Here is a 23160-nt window from a genome sequence, read left to right as displayed (position 1 = left end):
ATCCGAACCCTAACCCTCACCCTAAATCTAAACCTCACCCTCACCCTCACGATCACTCTCAACCTAATCCTCACACTCACCCTCACCCTAATCCTAACCCTAAGCCTAAACCTCAACCGAAACCTAACTCTAACCCTCACCCTCACCCTCACCTTAAGCCTAACCCTACACCTAAGCCTAATCCTAAATCTAACCCTCACCCTCACAATAAACCTAAACCTCACCCTAGGCCTAACCGTAAATCTAACCCTCACCCTCACCCTAACCCTCACAATAACTCTAACACTCACCCTAACCCTTACCCTCAACCTAACCCTAACCCTCACCCTCACACTCACACTAACCCTAAACCTCACCCTAACCCTAATCCTAACCCACACACTAAGCTTCACCATAACTCTAACCCTAACACTCACCCTAAAACTAACCCTAACCCTCACAGTCACACTAAACCTCACCGTCACCCTAAACCTCACCCTAAACCTAACCCTCACCCACAGCCTAACGCTCAACATCACCCTCACCCTAACCCTCACCCTAAACCTCAACCTCACCCTAAAACTCAACCTAACCCTAACCCTCACCAAATCGCTAACCCTAACACTCAACCTAAGCCTTACCCTCACCCTCACCCTCAGCCTAACTCTAACCCTAAACATAATATAAATCCTAACCCTCACCCTCACCCTCAACCTAACTCTAAACTTACCATTAAACAAAACCCTCACCCTAACCCTAACGCTATCCCTAACCCTCACTCTAACCCTAACCCTAATCCTAAACCTAACCCTCACCCTCACCCTCACCTTAACCCTTACACTCACCCTAACCCTAACCCAAACCCTCAGCCTAACCCTCATCCTAAACCTAACCCTAACCCTAACCTTAACCCTAACCCTATCCCTAACACTCACCCAAACACTAACCCTCACCCTCAGCCTCAATCTCACCATCACCCTTAACCTAACCCTCACACTTACACTCACCCTAACCCTAACCATAACCCTAAACCTCACGCTAAATCTAACCCTAACCGTCACCCTCACCCTCACCATCACCCTCAACCTAAAGCTCACCCTCACCCTCACCCTAATCCTAACCCTAACCCTAACCCACACCCGAAACCTAACTCTGACCGTCACCCTCAACCTCACCCTAAGCCTAACCCAACACCTAAGCCTAATCTTAAATCTAACATTCACCCTTACCCTCATCCTAAACCTCACCCTAAGCCTAACCATAACTCTAACACTCACCCTCACCCTAACCCTCACCATCACCCTAACACTCACCCAAACCCTTACCCTCAACCTAACCCTAACCCTAACCCTCACACTGAATCTAAACCTTACCCTAACCCTACTCCTAACCCTCACAACTACCCTAACCCTAATGCTCACCCTAAACCTAACCCTAACCCTCACATTCACCCTAAACCTCACCGTCACCCTAAACCTCACCCTCACCCTCACCCTCACCCTAACATTAAACCTCAACCTCACCCTAAACGTAACAATAACCCTGACCCTCACCCTAACGATCACCCTCACCCTCAACCTAAACCTAAAACTCACCCTCACCCTCACTCTCACCCTAACCCTAAACCTAACACTCAAATTCAGCCTCACCCTAACACGCACCCTCACCATAAAGACACTCTAACCCTAACCCTCATCCTATACCTAACGCTAAACCTAATCCTCAACCTCACCCTCAACGTAACCCTCAACCTCACCGGAAATATCACCCTAACCCTAACCCTCAACCTAAGCCTAACCCTAACACTCACCCTTACCCTAACACTCAACCTAATCCTCAGCCTCACACTAATCCTCACCATAACCCTACCCTATCCCTTACCTAACCCAAACCCTCACCCTCACCCTCACCCTAACCCTCTCCCTCATTGGAGCCCGATCCCTAACTTTAACCCTCAACCTCACCGCAACCTTAAACCTAACCCTGACGCTCACACTAAACCTCACCCTCACCCTCACCCGCACCCGAACCTTAACCCTCACCCTCACACTCACTCTCACCATAACCCTATCCCTAACCATAAACCTAATTCTCAACCTAACCCTCACCCTAACACTCACCCTCACCATAAACACACCCTAACCCAAACCCTCACCCTAGCCATAACCCTAAACCTCACCCTAAACCTAACCCTCACCCTAACGCTCACCCTAACCCTAACGCTAACCCTAACCCTCCTCAACCTAACCCTTATCCTCACACTAACACTAACCCTAAAGCTAACCCTAACCCTAACCCTCAACCTAACCCTCACCCTCACCCTAATCCTCACCCTAACCATAAACCTATCCTTTAACTAAATGAAACCCTCACCCTCACCCTAACCCTCACCCTCACCTTAGCCCTCCCCCTAACCTTAACCTGCACAATAACCCTAATATTAACCCTCACCCTCACCCTCACCCTAACCCTAACCCTAACCCTAACAATCACCATAACCCTAACCCTTACCATCACCCTAACTCTAAAACTAACCCTAACCCTAACCCTCACTCTAAATGTAGCCCTCACCCTTACCCTAACCCTAAGCCAGACCCTCGCCCTAACCCTCACCTTGAACCTCACTCTCTTCCGAACACTAACCCCCACCTCACCCTCAGTCTCATCCTAAACCTAAACCTAACCCTAACCCTAACCCTCATCCTCACCCTCACCCTAGCACTCACTCTCACCATAAAAATCACACTAAACCTAATCCTCAACCTAAACCTAAACCTAGCAGTCACACTAACACTAATCCTCACCTTATCCCTAATTCTAACCCTAAACCTTTCCCTCAACAAAACCCTAATCCTAACCCTAATCCTCGCCCTCAACCTAACCCTCGCCCACACCCTAAAATTCACCCTCACCCAAAACCTTACCCTCACCCTAACATTCACCCTAACCCTAACTCTAACCCTAACCCTCACACTCACATTAACCCTTACTTTCACCTTAAACATCACGCTAAACCTAACTCACCTTAAGCCTAACCCTAACCCTCACCCTAATGCTAACCCTCAATTTAACCCTCCCCGTCAACCTATTACTCAGTCTAACCTAACCATAACACTTACCTAACCGAAACCCTCACCTCACCCTCACCCTCACCCTAACACAAACCCTAACCCTAACCCTCAACCTAAACCTAACCCTAATCCTCACACTCACCCTAAACCTAACCCTAATCCTAAACCTCTCCCTCAGCCTAACCCTAAAACTAAATGTAATCCAAACCCTAACCCTCAACCTCACCCTCACACTAACCATAACCATAACCCTAACCCTAACCCTCATCCTTACCCACACCCTCACCTTAACCCTAACCTTAACACTCACCCTAAACCAAACCCTAACCCTCACACTAACCCTAATCCTTACCCTAAACATAACCCTAACCCGAACCCTAACCCTAAACCTCACCCTAAGCCTAACCATAACCCTCACCCTCATACTCACCCTATCCCTAACCCTTACCCTAAACCTCACCCTAACCCTAAACCTTACCCTAACACTAACGCTAACACTTACCCTCACCCTAAAACTACCCTTAACAATACCACTCACCCTAACCCTAACCCTAACCCTAACGCTTACCCTAAACCCCACCCTAACACTCACCCTAAACCTTATCCTCACACAAACCCTAACCCTAACCCCAACCCTAACCCCCACACTAACTCTAACCCTCACCCTAACACTAACCCTACCCCTCACCCTAAGCCTAACCCTCATTCTAACCCTAACCCAAACCCTCACCTGAAACCTAACCCTAACCCTCACACTCAGCCTAACCCTCACACACACACTAACCCTCACCCTCATCCGAACCATAACCCTCACACTAACCCTAACCCTCACACTAACCCTCACCATCAACTTAATCCTCACCCTAACAATAACCATAACCTTTAACTAAACAAAACACTCACCTTCACCCTCACTCTCACACTAACAGGCAAACCTCACCCTAGACCTCACCCTAACCCTAACCCTAATCCTAAACCTCACCTTCACCCTAAACTTTAACCTCACACTAACCCTAACCCTAACCCTCACCCTCACCCTAACCCTCACTGTCACCCTAACCCTCACCCTAACCGTAACCCTAAGACAAACCCTAAACCTCACCTCACCCTAAACCTCACCCTAACCCTAACCCTCACTCTAACCCTAACCCTAAACCTCAACTTCACCGTAAACCTCACCCTAATACTTACCCTCACCATAACCCTAACCCTAATTCTAATCCTCACCCTAAAGCTAACCCTAACCCTAACCCTCAACCTAACCCTCACCCTCACCCTAATCCTCACCCTAACCCTAAGCCTAACCCTTACAAAAACGAAACCCTCAACCTCACCCTCACTCTCACCCTTACCCTCACCCTAGCCCTAACCCTAACTCTCACCCTAACCCTATGCCTAACCCTAACCCAAAACCACATGCTAACACTCACCCTAACCCTAATGCTAACCCTAAACCTTACCCTCCCCCTAACCCTCACCCTAACCCTTACCCTCAAACTAACCCTAACCCTATACTTAACCCTAACACTCACAGTAACCCTAACACTCACCCTAACCCTAATCCTACCCCTCAACCTAACACTAAAACTCACCCTAAAGCTAAGCCTAATCCTCACAGTGACCCTAACCCTCACCGTCACCCTAATCCTCACCCTAAAACTTACCCTCACCCACAACCTAACGCTCAACCTCAACCTCACCCTAACCCTCACCCTAAGCCTCTCCCTCACCCTAAACCTCACCTTAACCCTAACCATCACAAAAAACCCTAACCCGAACCCTCACCCAAACTCTAACCCTCACACTAACCCTCACACACACCCTAACCATAATTCTAAACCTATCCTTCACCCCCAGCATCACCCTAACCCTAATCCTTAACCTACACTTCACCCCCACCATCACCCTAAGCATAACCCTAAACCTAACGCAACCCTCATGCTCACCCTCACCCAAACCCTAACCCTAACCCTAACCCTAAACCGAACCCTAAACCTCACCCACACCCACACCCTAAGTATAACCCTAAACCTATCCCTAACACTCACCATCACCCTCACCCTCATCCTAAACCTAACCCAAACCCTAACCCTAACCCTCATGCTCACACTTACCCTAACCCTAAACCTAACCCTAACCCTCATCCTAACCCTAAACCTCACCCTAAACCTAACTCTCACCCTCACCCTTATCCTAATCATAACACTAACCCTAAACCTACCCTTCAGGCTCACACTAACCCTCACCCTAACCCTTACCCTCACCCTAACCCTCACACTCACCCTAACCCTCACTCTAACCCTTACACTCACCCTAACCCTAAACCTACCCCTAACACTAAACCTCACCCTAACCCTCACCCTAAACCTTAACCTCATCCTAATCCTAACCCTAACCCTAATACTAATCCTCACACTAAGCCTACCCCTCATCCTAACCCTCACCCTAAACCTCAGCCACAATCTCTTCCTAATCCTAACTCTAACCCTGAACCTAACCCTAACCCTAACCCAAATCCTCATCCTAACACTAACCCTAACCCTCACCCTCATCCTCACCCTCAACCTAACTCTAACCCTAACCCTAATCCTAAACCTAACCCTAATCCTCACCCTCACCCTCACCCTAACTCTAACCCTAAGCCTAACCCTGACCCTCACCCTAACCCCAACCCTATACCAAAACCTAAACTTTGCCCTCACCCTCACCATTACCCTAACCCTAACCCTAAACCTAACTCTCACGCTCACACTAACCCTAAACCTCACCCTATCCCCAACGCTAACCCTATCCCTCACACTCATAATAAACCTCACCCTAAACATTACCCTCAACATAACCCTAACCCTAACCATAATCCTCACACTAACCCTAACACTAACCCTCACCCTAACACTCACCGTAAACCCAACCCTCACCCAAACCCTAACCCTCACTGTCACCTTAACCCTCACCCTAACCCTAACCTTCACCCACACCCTAAAACTCCCCCGAACCCGAACCCTCACCCTAACCCTCAACCTAACCCTAACCTCACCCTCACCCTAAAACTTATACTCACCCTTACCTCAACCCTAACTCTAATCCTCACCATCACCCTAAGCCTAACCTTAAGCCTAACCCTCACCCAAAACCTCACCCTAATTCTAACGCTATCCCTCAACCTCATCCTCACCCTAAACCTTATCTTAATCCTTACCCTCATCATAACCCTAACCCTAACCCTAACCGTAATACACACCACAAATCTAACCCTCAACCTCATCCTAACCCTCACCATCACATTAACCCTCAGCCTAACCCTAACCGTCACCTACACCCTAAAACTCACCCTCACCTGAAACCTCACCCCCACCCTTACCTTTCCCTAAACCTCAGCCTAGCACTAACCCTCACCCTAAACCTAACTCTAACCCTCACTGTCATACTAACCCTAACCCTCACCTTACGCCACACCCTAACTCTCACCATAAATCTAAGGCTAACTCTAACCCTCACTCTCACCCTAAACGTAACCCTAAACCTTATCCTCCAACTATCCCTAACACTAACCCTAACACATTAACCCTAACCCTCACCCTAACCCTAACCCTACCCCTCAGCCTACCACTCATCATAACCCTAAACCTAACCCTCACACTAACCCTAACATTATCCCTCAACTTCACCCTAACCCTCACTGTCACCCTAAACCTCACCCTAATCCTTAACCTCATCTACACCCTCACCCTCACCATCAGCCTAACCCTCACCCTAACCCTCACCCTCACAATAAACATCACCCTAACCGTAACCTTTACCCTAACCCTAACCTTAACCTCACCTTAACCCTAACACTCACCTTAAAACTCACCCTCAGCCTAATCCTCACCCTAACCCTAACCCTAAGCCTTACCTAACCGAAACCCTCACCCTCACCATAACCCTAACCCTCACCCTAGCCCTCACCCTAAAACTAATCCTAACCTTAACTCTCACCCTCAACAATACTCTACCCTCAACCTAATCCTAACCCTAACCCTCACCCTAACACTAACACTAACCCTAATGCAAACTGTAAACCTCAACCTCACCCTAAACCTCACCCTAACACTCACCCTCACCCTTAGCCTCAACATCAACCTCAATATTAACCCTAACCCTAACACTAATTCAAACCCTAACCCTCACCATCACCCTAACTCTAAACCTAACACTAACCATAAAACTAACCCTAAACAAAACTCTCACCCTCACCCTCATCCTCACCATCAACCTCACCATATCCCTCACCCTCACACTCACCCTAACCATTAACCATAACCCTAAACCTCACCCTAAAACTAACTCTGACCCTAACCCTCACGCTCACCCTATGATTAACCCTAAACCTAAGCCTAAACCTAAACCTAAACGTCAAGTTCACCCTCACACTAAACCTAAACCTCACCCTAACACTAACCCTAACCCTAGCCCTCACCCTAACCCTTAGCCTCACCGTCACTCTAACCCTCACCCTAACCTTAACCCTCACCCTAACCCTAACTCTAACCCTCAAACTCACCCTCACCCTAACCCTGAACCTAACCCTAAACCTCAACCTAACCCTCACCCTAACACTAACCCTAACCCTAATGCTATTTCTAACACTCACCCTCACCCTAACCCTCACTCTAACCCTTACCCTCACCCTGAACCTAACGATAACCCTCACCCTAAACCTAACCCTCACCCTAACCCTCACACTAACCCTATGGCGAACTCTAATCCTCACCCTCACACTAACCCTACCCTTCACATTAAAAATCACCCTAACACTCACCATAACCCTAACGCTAACTCTAATCCTCACACTCACCCTTATCCTCACCCTAAACTTTATCCTCACACTAACCCTAACCCTAACCCTGACATTAAACCTAAACCTCACCATAACCCTAACCCTAAACCTCACCCTAACCCTCACCCTAACCCTATCTCTCAACTTCACCCTAACCTTAACACTAACCCTAACCCTAAACCTCACACTAAACCTAAACCTCACCCTAAACCTAACCCTAACCCTCACCATAACCCTATTCATCACCCTCACCCTAAACCTCACCATAAACTTATCATCTCCCGAACTCTAACCCTAAAATTCATCCTAAACCTAACGCTAACCCTTTCCCTCAAACTAAGCTTAACCCTCACCCTAACCCTAACCCTAAACATAATCCTAACCCTAACCCTCACCCCCACCCTAACACTCACCCTCACTGTAAACATCACCCTAAACATAACCCTCACCCTCACCCTAACCCTAAGGCTAACCCTAACCCTCAGCCTCACCCTAAACCCCACCCTAACCCTTATCTTCACACTAACCCTAAACCTAACCCTAAAACTCACACTTACCTTAAACCTCACCCTAACCCTATCCTTACCCCTCAACCTAACCCTAACCCTAACCCTCACCCTCACCCTAAAACAAAACCTCAAAATAACACTCAACCTCACCCTAATCCTAACCCTAACACTAACTGTAACACTTGCCTAGCTGAAACCCTCACCCTCACCCTGAACCTCAACCTAAACCTCACCCTCAACCTAGCCCTCACCCTAACCCTAACCATCACCCTAATCCTAACCCTAACACTCACCCTCACCCTCACCCTAACCCTAATCCTAAACCTAACCCTCACCCTAACCATACCCTAAACCTACTGCTACACCTAACCCTCACCCTCAGACTAACCAACACCCTAACCCTTAACCTCACCCTAAACCTTACCCTCACCCTAAAACTTACCCTCACCCTAACCCTTACCTTAACCCTAACACTCACACTAAACCTAACCCTCACCCTAACCCTAAACCTACACCTCAACCTAAACCTCACCCTAATCCTAATCCAAACCTAATACTTCCCCTATCCCTAACCCTAAACCTAACCCTCAACTTATCACTTAACCAAAACCTGATCCTCATCCTATCACTAATCCTAACCCTAACCCTAACCCTCACCCTAACCCTCACACTAACCCTTACCCTAAACCTCAACCTGAACCTAACCCTTACCCTAACCCTCACCCTAACCCTAATGCTAACCCTAACCCTCACCCTAAACTTTCCCTAAACCTTATCCTCACACTAACCCTAACACTAACCCTAACCCTCACACTAACCCTAATGCACAACCTAACCCTAATCCTACCCCGAAACCTAACCCACACACTAACCCTAAACCTAACCCTAACCCTCACCCTAACCCTAACCCTAACCCTCACCCTCACCTTCACCCTCACCATCACACTAACACTCATCCGAACCTGAACGCTCATCCACACCCTAACCCTCACCCAAACATGAACGCTTATCCTCACCCGAAACCTCAGCCTCACCCTAACCCTAACCCTCAACCTAAACATAACCCTAAACCTCACCCTCACCCTAACCCTAACACTAACCTTAACCGTAACCCTAACACTCAAACTAACCCTCAACCTCAACCTAATCCTCAACCTAACACAAACCCTAAACCTTACCTAACTGAAACCCTCAACTTCTCCCTCACCCTCACCTTCAATCTTACCCTCACCATTACCATTAGCCCTAACCCTAACCCTAACCCTCACACTCACCCTCACTCTAACACTAACCCTAATCCTTACACTCACCCTAACCCTACCCCTAACCCTAATGTTACACCTAACCCTCACCCTAACCATGATCCTAAACCTCACCCTCACCCTAAGACTAATCCTAACCCTAATTCTAAATCTAACCCTCACCATCACCCTAAAACTAACACTAACCCTAACCCTCAACCTCACCCTAACCCTAAACCTAACGCTCACCCTACCTTCACCCCAACCCTAATGCTAACCCTAACCCTCACCATCACACTAAAAATTACCCTAACCCTTATCCTCACAATAAACCTAACTCTGTCCCTAACCGTAACCCTCACACTAAACCTAATGCTCACACTAAACCTAAAACTATCCCTCAGCCTAACCCTCATTCTAACACTCACCCTAACCCTCACCCTAAATCAAACCCTAAACCTCACCCTCACCCGAAACCTAAACCTCACCCTAAAACTCACCCTCACCACAATCATCAACCTAAACCTAAAACTCACCCTAACTCTAACCCTAAACCTCACCCTAACCCTAACTCTAACCATAACCATAACACTCACCTTCACTCTCACCCACACCCTAAACCTCACCCTCACCCTCACCCTCAATCTTACACTCACCCTCACCCTAAACATCACCCTAACCCTAACCCTCACTCTAACCCTACCCCTAAACCTCACCATAACCCTAACCCTAACCGTAACCCTCACCCTCACTTTCATCCTCACCCTAAAACTCACCCTCACCATCACCTTCACCCTTACACTCACCCACACCCTAAACATCACCATAAACCTAACCCTCACTCTAACCCTAAACCTAACCCTCACCCTAACCCTAACACTCAGCCTAACCCTCAACCTATCCCGAACGCTAACCTAACCCTCGCCATCAACCTAAACCTCACCCTAACCCTTATCCTCACACTAACCCTAACACTCAGACTAAACCTATCCCTCACCCTATCCCTAACCCTTACCCTATCCCTCACCCGAACACTCACGCTCACCCTAACACTAAAGCTAAACCTAACCCTAACCCACACCCTAACCCTTACCTTCATCCTAACCTTAAGCCTAACATTCAACCTAAACCTCACCCTAACGCTTACCCTCAGCCTAACCGCAGTCTAACCCTCACCCGAACCCTAACCCTCACACTTACACTCAATCTAAACCTAACCCTAATCCTAACCCTCACCCTAACCCTAACCTCACCCTCACCCTCACCCTCACCCTAACCCTAACCCTAACCCTAACCCTCACCCTAACCCTCACTCTAACACTAATGCTAACCCTGAACCTCAGCATCACACTAACCCTCACCCTAATATTTATCATCACACTAACCCTACCCCTATCCCTAACCCTAACCCTCACACTAAACCTAATGCTCACCCTAATGCTAACACTAACCCTCAGCCTAACCCTCATTCTAACACTCACCCTAACCCTCACCCTAAACCTAAACCTAAACCTCAGCCTCAAGGGAAACCTAAACCTCACCCTAAACCTCACCCTCACCATAAACATCAACCTAACCCTAACATTCACCCTAACTCTAACCCTAAACCTCACCCTAAACCTAACGCTAACCATAATACTCACCCTCACTCTAACCCTCACCCTAAACCTCACCCTCACCCTCACCCTCAACATCACCCTAAACCTAACCCTCAATCTAACCCTACCCCTAACCCTCACCATAACCCTAACCCTAACTGTAATCCTCACCGTCACTCTCACCCTCACCCTAAAACTTACCCTCACCATCACCCTCACCCTACACTCACCCACACCCTAAAAATCACCCTAACCCTAACCCTCACTCTAACCCTAAACCTTACCCTCACACTAAGCCTAAACCTCAGCATAACCATCAACCTATCCTGAACTATTACCGAACCCTCACCATCAATCTAACCCTCACCCTAACCCTTATCCTCACACTAACCCTAACACTCACACTAACCCTCTCCCTCCCCCTATCCCTAACCCTAACCCTATCCCTCAGCCTAACCCTCACCCTAACCCTAACACTAATGCTAACCCTAACCCTAACCGTCACACTAACCCACACCCTAACACTTACCTTCATCCTAACCCAAAGCCGAACCCTCAACCTAAATCTCACCCTAACCCTTACCCTCAGCCTAACCCGCAGCCTAACCCTCACCCTAATCTAAACCCTCAGACTTACACTCACCCTAAACCTAACGCTAACCCTAAACCTCACCCTAACCCTATCCTCACACTCACCATCAGCCTCAGCCTCAGCCTAAGCTTAACCCCAACCCTAATCCTAATCCTAACCCTAACCCTCACCCTCAGCCTCAACCTAACTCTAACCCTAACCCTAACCCTAACCCACACCTTCACCCTCACCCTAATCCTAACCCTATCCAAAACCCTCAACCCTAAACCTGACTCTAAACCTCAGCCTAACCATAAGCCTCACCCGAAACCTAACCATCACACTAAAAATCACCCTAACTCTAACGCTATCCATAACCTTCAACCTCACCCTAAACCTCATCCTAACCCTTACCTTCACCATAACCCAAACCCTAAACCTAATCCTCACCTTAACCCTAAATCTCACCCATCCCCTCACCCTCACCCTCACCCTCACCCTCACCGTCACCCTAACTCTAACCCTAACCCTAATCCTAAACCTAACCCTCACGCTCAACCTCAACATAACCCTAACCCTAAACCTAACCCTAACCCTCACCCTCACCGTAACCCTCACCCTCACCCTAAACATCACCCTAATTCTAACCCTCATCCTAACCCTAACCTTAATCCTCACCCTAACCCTAACCATAAAACTCACCCTAAACCTGACCCTCAACCTAATCCTCACCCTAACTCTAACGCTAACCCTAACCCTCATCCTCACCCTAAACCTCACCCTAACACTTATCCTCACACTAACCTTAAGCCTAACCCTAACCCTAACACTAACTCTCAAACTAAGCTTCACTCTAAACCTAACACTAACCCTAACCCTCACTGTAACCCTCACCCTAACCTTAACCCTCAACCTCACCCTCAACCTAATGGTCACACTAACACTCATCCGATCCCGAACACTCACACACACCCTATCCCTCAACCTCTCCCGAACCCTCACCCTCACCTGAAACCTCACCTTTACCCTAACCCTGACTCTCACCATAAACATCACCCTAACCCTAACCCTTACCCTAACACTAACCCTCACCCGAACCCTAACCCTCAAACTCAGCCTCACCCTCAACCTAATCCTCATCCTAACCCTAACCCTAACCCTTAATTAGTTGAATCCCTCACCCTCAACTTCACCATCACCCTCAGCCTAACTCTCACCCTCACCCTAGCCCTGACCCTAAACTTAACCCTCACCCTAACCCTAACCCTAACCCTCACCCTCAAAATAACCCTAACCCTCACCCTCACCCTAAGCCTCACACTAACCCTTACCCTCACCCTAACCCTTACCTTAACCCTTATCCTCACACTAATGCAAACCCTAACCCTAACCCTCACCCTAATCCTAACCCTCACCCTCACCCTCACCATCACCCTAAGCCTAACCCTACCACTAATCCAAATCTAACCCTCACCATCACCCTAACCGTAACTCTGACCCTCACCCTCACCCTAACCCTAAACCTAACTCTCACCCTAACCCTCACCCTAACCCTAACGCTAACCCTAACCCTCACCATCACACTAACCGTCACAATAACACTTATCATCACACTAACCCTACCTCTATCCCTAACCCTAACCTTCACACTAAACCTAATGCTCACCCTAAACCTAATCCTAACCCTCAGCCTAACCGTCACCCTAACACTCACCCTAACCCTCACCTTAAACCTAACCCTAAACCTCACCCTCACCCAAAACCTAAACCTCACCCTAAACCTCACCCTCACCATAGACATCAACCTAACCTTAACACTCACCCTAACTCTAACCCTAAACCTCACCCTAACCCTAAACCTAACCATAACCATAACCCTCACCTTCACTGTCACCCACAACCTAAACCTCAACCTCACCCTCACCCTCATTCTTGCACTCACCCTCACCCTAAACATCACCCTAACTCTAACCATCACTCTAACCCTACCCCTAAACCTCACCATAACCCTCACCATAACCGTAACCCTCACCCTCACTCTCACCCGCACCCTAAAACTCACCCTCACCCTTACACTCACCAACACCCTAACCTTAACCCTCACTCTAACCCTAAACCTATCCATCAACATCAAACTAACACTCACCCTAACCCTTATCCTCACACTAACCCTAACACTCACATTAACCCTATCCCTCACCTTATCCCTAACCCTTACCCTATCCCTCACCATAACCCTCACCCTCACCCAAACACTAATGCTAACCCTAACCCTAACATCACACTAACCCACACCCTAAACCTTACCTTCATCCTAACACTAAGCCTAACCCTCAACCTAAACCTCACCCTAACCCTTACTCTCAGCCTAACCCGCAGCCTAACCCTCACACTAACCCTAACCCTCACACTTACACTCAACCTAAAGCTAACACTAACCCTAACCCTCACCCTAACCTTAACCTCACCCTCACCCTCACCCTAACCCCAACCCTAACCCTCACCTTCACCCTAACCCTAGTGCTAACCCTAAACCTCACCATCACACTAACCCTCACCATATCACTTATCATCACATTAACCCTATCCCATTCCTAACCCTAACCCTCACACTAAACCTAATGCTCATCCTAACCCTAACACTACCCCTCAGCCTAACCCTCATTCTAACACTCACCCTAACCCTCACCCTAAACCTAAACCTAAACCTCAGCCTCACCCGAAACCTAAACCTCACCCTAAAACTCGCCCTCACCATAAAACTCAACCGCACCCTAACACTAAACCTAATTCTACCCCTAAACCTCACCCTAACACTAAACCTAACCGTAACCCTCTCCCTCACTCTCACCCTCAACCTAAACCTCACCCACACCGTAACCCTCACCCAAACCCTAACGCTAACCCTAACCCTCACCCAAACCCTAATGCTAACCCTAACACTCACCCTCACCTTAAACCTCACCCTAACACTTATCATCACACTTACCCTAACCCTAAACCTAAGCCTAACTCTAACCCTCAAACTAAGCCTCACCCTAAACCTAACACTAACCCTAACCCTCACTGTAACCTTAACCCTAATCTTAACCCTCACCCTCACCCTAACACTCACGGTCACCATAACACTCACCCGAACCCAAACCCTCAACCACACCCTAACCCTCAAGCTCTCCAAACCCTCACCCTCACCCGAAACCTCACCTTCACCCTAACCCTGACCCTCACCCTAAACATCACCCTAACCCTAACCCGTACCCTAACCCTAACCCTCACTCGAACCCTAACCCTCAAACTAAACCTCACCCTGAACCTAATCCTCATCCTAAACCTAACCCCAACCCTTACCTTATTGAAACCCTCACCCTTAACCTCACCATCACCCTCACCCTAACTCTCACCCTCACCCTAGCCCTGACCCTAAACCTAACCCTCACCCTAAACCTAACCCTATCCCTCACTCTCACCCTAACCCTAACCCTCACCCTCACCCTAAGCCTCAACCTAACCCTAACCCACACCCTAACCCTTACCCTAACCCATACTCTGACACTAATGCTAACCCTAACACTAACCCTCAACCTAATCCTATCCCTCACCCTCACCCTATGCCTAAGCCTAAGCCTAATCTAACCCTCACCATCACCCTAACTCTAACCCTAAACCTAACCCTCACCCTCACCCTAACCCTAACCCTAACCCTAACGCTAACCCTAATCCTCACCATCACACTAACCCTCACCCTAACATTATCATCACACTAAACCTACCACTATCCCTAACCCTAACCCTCACACTAAACCTAAATCTCACCCTAAACCTAACCCTGCCCCTCAGACTAACCCTCACCCGAACACTCACCCTAACCCTCACCTAAACCTAACCCTAAACCACACCCTCACCCGAAACCTGAACCTCACCCTAAACCTCACCCTCACCATAAACATCAACCTAACACTAACACTCACCCTCACTTTTACCCTAAACCTCACCCTAACCCTAACACTAACTGTAACCCTCACCCTTACACTCACCCTCAACCTAAACCTCACCCTCACCCTAACCCTCACCCTTACACTCACCCTCAACCTAAACATCATCCTAACTATAACCCTAACTCTAACCCTACCCCTAACCCTCACCATAACCCTAATCATAACCGTAAGCCTCACCCTCACACTTACCCTCACCCTAAAACTCACCCTCACCATCACCCTCAACCTTACACTCACCTAGACCCTAAACATCACCCTAACCCTAACCCTCACTCTAACCCTAAACATAACACTCACCCTAACCCTAACCCTCAGCCTAACCCTCAACCTAGCCCAAAAGATAACCTAACCCTCACCCTCAACCTAATCCTCACAGTAAACCTTATCCTCACACTAATCCTAACACTCACACTAAAGCTATTCCTCAACGTATCCCTAACCCTAACCCTATCCCTCAACATAACCCTCACCCTCACCCTAACACTAATGCTAACCCTAACCCTAACCCTCACCCTAACCCTTACCCTCATCCTAACCCTAAGGCTCACCCTCAACCTAAACCTCACCCTAACCCTTACCCTCAGCCTAACCCGCAGCCTAACCCTCACCCTAACCCTAAACTTCACCCTTACCATCACCCTAAACCTAACACTAACACTAACCCTCACCCTAACCCTAACCTCACCCTCGCCCTCAGCCCCAGCCTCAGCCTAAGCTTGACCCTAATCCTAATACTAATCCTAACCCTAACCCTCATCCTTAGCCTCAACGTAACTCTAACACTAAACCTTACCTAACCCACAACTTCACCCTCACCCTAACCCTAACCCTACACCTAACCCTCACCCTAACCCGGACTCTAACCCTCAACCTAACCGTAAGCCTAACCTGAAACCTAACGCTCACCCTAACCTTCACCCTAACTCTAACGCTATCCCTAACCCTCACCCTCACCCTAAACCTCATCCTAAACCTTACCCTCACCATAACACAAACCCTAACCATAAATCTAATCCTGACCCTAACCCTAACACTCACCCATGCCCTAACACTCACCCTCACCCTCACCCTCACCCTAACACTCACCCTAACTCTAACCCTAAACCTAATCCTAAACCTAACCCTCACACTCACCCTCACCCTAACCCTAACCCTAAATCAAACCCTAACCCTCACGCTCACCCTAACCCTCAACCTCACCCTAAACATCACCCTAATCCTAACCCTCACCCTAACCCTAACCTTAACCCTCACCCTAACCCTATCCGTAACCCTCACCCTAAACCTAACCCTCACCCTAGCCCTCAACATAACCCTAACGCTAACCCCAACACTCACCCTCACCCTAAACCTCACCCTAACACTTATCCTCACACTAACCCTAACCTTAACCATAACCCTAACCCTACCCCTCAATCACCCTAAACCGAACACTAACCCTAACCCTCACTGTAACCCTCACCCTAACCTTAACGCTCACCCTCTCCCTAAAACTCACAGTCATCCTAACACTCATCCGAACCCGAAACCTCTCACACACCCTAACCCTCACCCTCTCCTGGACCCTCACCCTGACCTGAAACCTCACCTTCACCCTAACCCAGAACCTCACCCTAAACCTCACCCTAACCCTAACCCTTACCCTAACCATAAGCCTCACCCGAACCCTAACCCTCAAACTAAGCTTCACCCTAAACCTAATCCTCATCCTAACCCTAACCATAACCCTTACTTAATTGAAACCCTCACCCTCAACCTCACCATCAATCTCAGCGTAACTCTCACCCTCACCCTAGCCCTGACCCTAAACCTAACCCTCATACTAACCATAAACCTAACCCTCACTCTCACCCTCACCCTAACCCTCACAATCACCCTAAGCCTCACCCTACCCCTTCCCCTCACCCTAAACCTTACCTTAACCCTCACCCACACACTAAACCTCACCATCACCCTCACCCTCACCCTAAAACTCACCCTCACCCTAACCCTAAACTTACCCTAAACCTCACCCTAACCCTAACCTTCACCCTCAACCTCACCCTCACCCTAAGCCTAACACTAAACCTAACACTAATCCTAAACCTAACCCTCAACCTCACCCTAACCCTAAACCAAACCCTAAACCTCAACGTCACCCTCAACCTTACCCTAAACCTAACCGTAACCCTCACCCTAACCCTCACACTCACCCTAACCCTAACCCTTAACCTCACACTCACCCTAACCCTAACCCTCACCGTCACCCAAACCCTCACCTTAACCGTAAGTCTAACCGTGACCCTCATCGTCACCCTAACCCTCACCCTAACCCTTATCCTAACACTAACCCTAAACCTAACTCTCACAGTAACCCTCACCCTCACCCTAACCCTGACCCTACCCATCACCCTAAAGCTCACCCTAAACCTAACCCTAACCCTAAACCACACCCTAATCCTAACCCTAACCCTAACACTCACCCTCACCCCAACACACACCGTCACCCTCACCATCACCTAAATCTAACCCTCACGCACAACCTAACCCTCACCCTCACCTGAACCATCACCGTCACTCTAACCCTCACCCTTACCCTAAACATCAACATAACCCTAAACCTCACCCTCATCCTAACTATAACCCTCACCCTCACCCTAACCCTAACCCTGAAACACACCCTAACCCCCACCCTCACTCTCACACTAACCCTATCCCTCATTCTCAGCCTAACCCTCAGCCTAAACCTTACAGTTACCCTAAACCTAAGTATAACAATAACCCTAACCCTAATGCAAAGCCTAACCCACACCCTCACCCTAACCCTCATCCTAACCCTTACCCTCACCGTCACCCTCACCCTAACACACACCCTAAATTTAACTCTCAACCTAACCCTAAGCCTAAATCTCACACTCACCTTCATCCTAACCCTAACCCTAAAGCTAACCCTAAACCTAACCCTAATCCTCACACTAACCCTAAACCTAAACATAACCCTAACCCTCACCTTAACCCTCACCCTAATCCTAAGCCTAACACTGACCCTCACCCTAACACACACCATCACCCTCACCATCACCTAAATCTAACGCTCACGCACAACCTAAACCTCCCCCTCACCTGAACCGTCATCGTCACTCTAACCCTCACCCTTACCCTAAACATCACCATAACCCTAAACCTCACCCTCATCCTAACTATAACCCACACCCTCACCCTAACCCTAACCCTGAAACTTACCCTAACCCCCACCCTCACTCTCACGCTAACCCTATCCCTCATTATCAGACTAACCCTCAGCCTAAACCTTACACTTACCCTAAACCTAAGTCTAACAATAACCCTAACCCTAATGCAAAGCCTAACCCACACCCTCACCGTAACCCTCATCCTAACCCTTATCCTCACCCTCACCGTCACCCTAACACACACCCGAAACTTAACTCTCAACCAAATCCTAAGCCTAAACCTCACACTCACGTTCACCCTAACCCTAACCCTAAAGCTAACCCTCACCCTAACCCTAATCCTCACACTAACCCTAAACCTAAACATAAACCTAACCCTCAACTTAACCGTCACCTTAATCCTAACCCTAACACTAATCCTCACCCTAACGCTAACCCTCACCCTCACCCTCACCCTCATCCTTAGCCTAACCCTAACCCTAACCCTAATCCTAAACCTACCCCTCAACCTCACCCTAAAGCTAAACCTAACCCTAACCCTCACCCTCACCCTCAACCTTACCCAACCCTAACCCTAACCCTCACACTAAGCCTAACCCTCACCCTAACACTAACCCTAAACCTAACCCTAATCCTCACCTTAATCCTCACGCTAACACTAATGCTAACCCTAACCCTCACCCTTACCCTAACCCTCTATCCTAACCCTTACACTCACACTAACCCTAAAACTAACCCTAATCCTCACACTAGCTCTAATCCTAACCCAAAACCTCAAACTCACCCTAACACTCACCTTCACCCTAACCCTCACTCTAAACCTAACCCTCACCCACACCCTAACCCTCATCCTAACCCGAACACGAAACCTCACCCTAATAGTCACCTTCAAACTAAACATCACCCTAACCCTAAACCTCAACCTAATACTAACCATAAACCTCACCCTCACTCTAACATTAACCCTAACCCTAACCCTAAACCTAACCCTCACTGTAACCCTCACCCTAACACTCAGGCTAAACCTAAACCTCACTCTCACCCTAACACTGACCCTAAACCTTACTCTCACCCTAACCTTCAGCCTAACCCAAAACTTCTCACTAAACCTAACCCTCACCCTAAAAATAAGGCTAACCCTACCCCTCACACTAACCCTAACCCTCACCCTAATCCTAACCTTAACCCTAGCCCTCAGCCTCAATCTAGCCCTCACCTTAACCCTAAGCCTAACACTAACCATACAACTAACTCTAAACCTAACTCTAACCCTCACCATTACCCTCACCAGCACCCTCACCCTAAACCTCACCCTCACCCTAAAAATAAGCCTAACCCTGACCCTCACCCTCACCCTAACCCTAACCCTAACCCTCACCCTAACCCTAACCCTAACCCTAACTCTAACCCTCAACATAAACCTCACCCTCACCCTAAACCTAACCATAACCCTAACCCTCACCCTAATCCTAAACCTAACCATTATGCTATACCCAATCCTCACCCTCACCCTAACCCTCATTCTAACCCTTAACCTCACCCTAACCCTGACCCTAACCCTAAACCCTCATTGTAACCCTAACCCTCACCCTAAGCCTAACCTGAACCCTCACCGTCACCCTCACCCAAACCCTAAGCCTAATCCTAACACTCAAGGTATCCCTAACCCTAAACCTAACCCTCACCATAACCCTCACTCTCAACCTCACCCTGAACCTAACTGTAACGCTAACACTCACCCTAACACTAACCCTAACTCTAATGCTATCCCTAACCCTCACCCTCACCCTAACCCTCACGCTAACTCTTACCCTCACCCTAAACCTAACCCTAAAACTAAACCTCATCGTAACCCTACCTTAAAGCTAAACCTAACCCTAACCCTCACCCTAATGCTCACGCTAACCCTCACCCTAACGCTATCCCTCACCCTAACCCTAAAACTTTCCCTCACACTAATCCTAAACCTAACCCTAAGCCTCAGTCAAACCGTCTTCCTAACCCTAACCATAACCCTCAACCTAATCCTAACCCTAACCCTAAACCTAACCCTCACCCTAACCCTAAACCTCACCCTCACCCTCACACTCACCCTCAGCCTAACCCTAACCCTAACCCTAACCCTATTCCTAACCCTAACCCTCACACTCACCCTCACGCTAACTCTAATCCTAACCCTAACCCTGACCATCACCATAACTCCAACCCTATCCCTAACCCTCAATCTATCCCTAACCCTCACCCTAACCCTAACCCCAACCCTCACCCTCACCCTAACCCTAACCCTAATGCTATCCCTAAACCTCCCCCTAACGCTAACCCTCACTCTAAACTTTACTTTCACCCTAACCATCACCCTAACTCTAACCCCAACACTAACACTAAACCTCACCTTAACCCTCACCCTAACCCTAAACCTAAACCTAACTCTCAGCCTAACGCTCACCCTAACCCTCAACCTCACCCTAACCCTCACCATCACATTAACCCTCAGCCTAAACCTAACCTTCACCTACACCCTAAAACTCACCCTCACCTGAAACCTCACCCCCACCCTTACCTTTCCCTAAACCTCAGCCTAGCACTAACCCTCACCCTAAACCTAACTTTAACCCTCACTGTCATACTAACCCTAACCCTCACCTTACGCCACACCCTAACTCTCACCATAAATCTAAGGCTAACTCTAACCCTCACTCTCACCCTAAACGTAACCCTAAACCTTATCCTCCAACTATCCCTAACACTAACCCTAACACATTAACCCTAACCCTCACCCTAACCCTAACCCTACCCCTCACCCTACCACTCACCATAACCCTAAACCTAACCCTCACACTAACCCTAACATTATCCCTCAACTTCACCCTAACCCTCACTGTCACCCTAAACCTCACCCTAATCCTTAACCTCATCTACACCCTCACCCTCACCATCAGCCTAACCCTCACCCTAACCCTCACCCTCACAATAAACATCACCCTAACCGTAACCTTTACCCTAACCCTAACCCTAACCTCACCTTAACCCTAACACTCACCTTAAAACTCACCCTCAGCCTAATCCTCACCCTAACCCTAACCCTAAGCCTTACCTAACCGAAACCCTCACCCTCACCATAACCCTAACCCTCACCCTAGCCCTCACCCTAAAACTAATCCTAACCTTAACTCTCACCCTCAACAATACTCTACCCTCAACCTAATCCTAACCCTAACCCTCACCCTAACACTAACACTAACCCTAATGCAAACTGTAAACCTCAACCTCACCCTAAACCTCACCCTAACACTCACCCTCACCCTTAGCCTCAACATCAACCTCAATATTAACCCTAACCCTAACACTAATTCAAACCCTAACCCTCACCATCACCCTAACTCTAAACCTAACACTAACCATAAAACTAACCCTAAACAAAACTCTCACCCTCACCCTCATCCTCACCATCAACCTCACCATATCCCTCACCCTCACACTCACCCTAACCATTAACCATAACCCTAAACCTCACCCTAAAACTAACTCTGACCCTAACCCTCACGCTCACCCTATGATTAACCCTAAACCTAAGCCTAAACCTAAACCTAAACGTCAAGTTCACCCTCACACTAAACCTAAACCTCACCCTAACACTAACCCTAACCCTAGCCCTCACCCTAACCCTTAGCCTCACCGTCACTCTAACCCTCACCCTAACCTTAACCCTCACCCTAACCCTAACTCTAACCCTCAAACTCACCCTCACCCTAACCCTGAACCTAACCCTAAACCTCAACCTAACCCTCACCCTAACACTAACCCTAACCCTAATGCTATTTCTAACACTCACCCTCACCCTAACCCTCACTCTAACCCTTACCCTCACCCTGAACCTAACGATAACCCTCACCCTAAACCTAACCCTCACCCTAACCCTCACACTAACCCTAACCCTAACCCTCCGCTCAGCCTAACCTTCACCCTAAACCTAACCCTAACCCTAATCCTCACCCTATATCTAACCCTAACCCTTACCCTCACCCTAACAGTAACCCTAATCCTAACCCTCACACTAAATCTAACCCTCACCGGAAAAATAACGCTAACTCTACACCTGACCCTAACACTCACCCTAACCTTAATCCTCACCCTAATCCTAACCTTAACACTAGACCTCAGGCTCACCCTAGCCCTCACCCTAACCCTAAACCTAAATCTAACCATA

This window comes from Dipodomys merriami, unplaced genomic scaffold (assembly GCF_024711535.1).
Source record: "Dipodomys merriami isolate MVZ:Mamm:240054 unplaced genomic scaffold, mDipMer1.0.p SCAF_46, whole genome shotgun sequence".
In the NCBI taxonomy this organism is placed as follows: Eukaryota; Metazoa; Chordata; class Mammalia; order Rodentia; family Heteromyidae; genus Dipodomys; species Dipodomys merriami.
The sequence above is the reverse complement of the archived record's forward strand: the minus strand, read 5'-3'. Positions refer to the sequence as shown.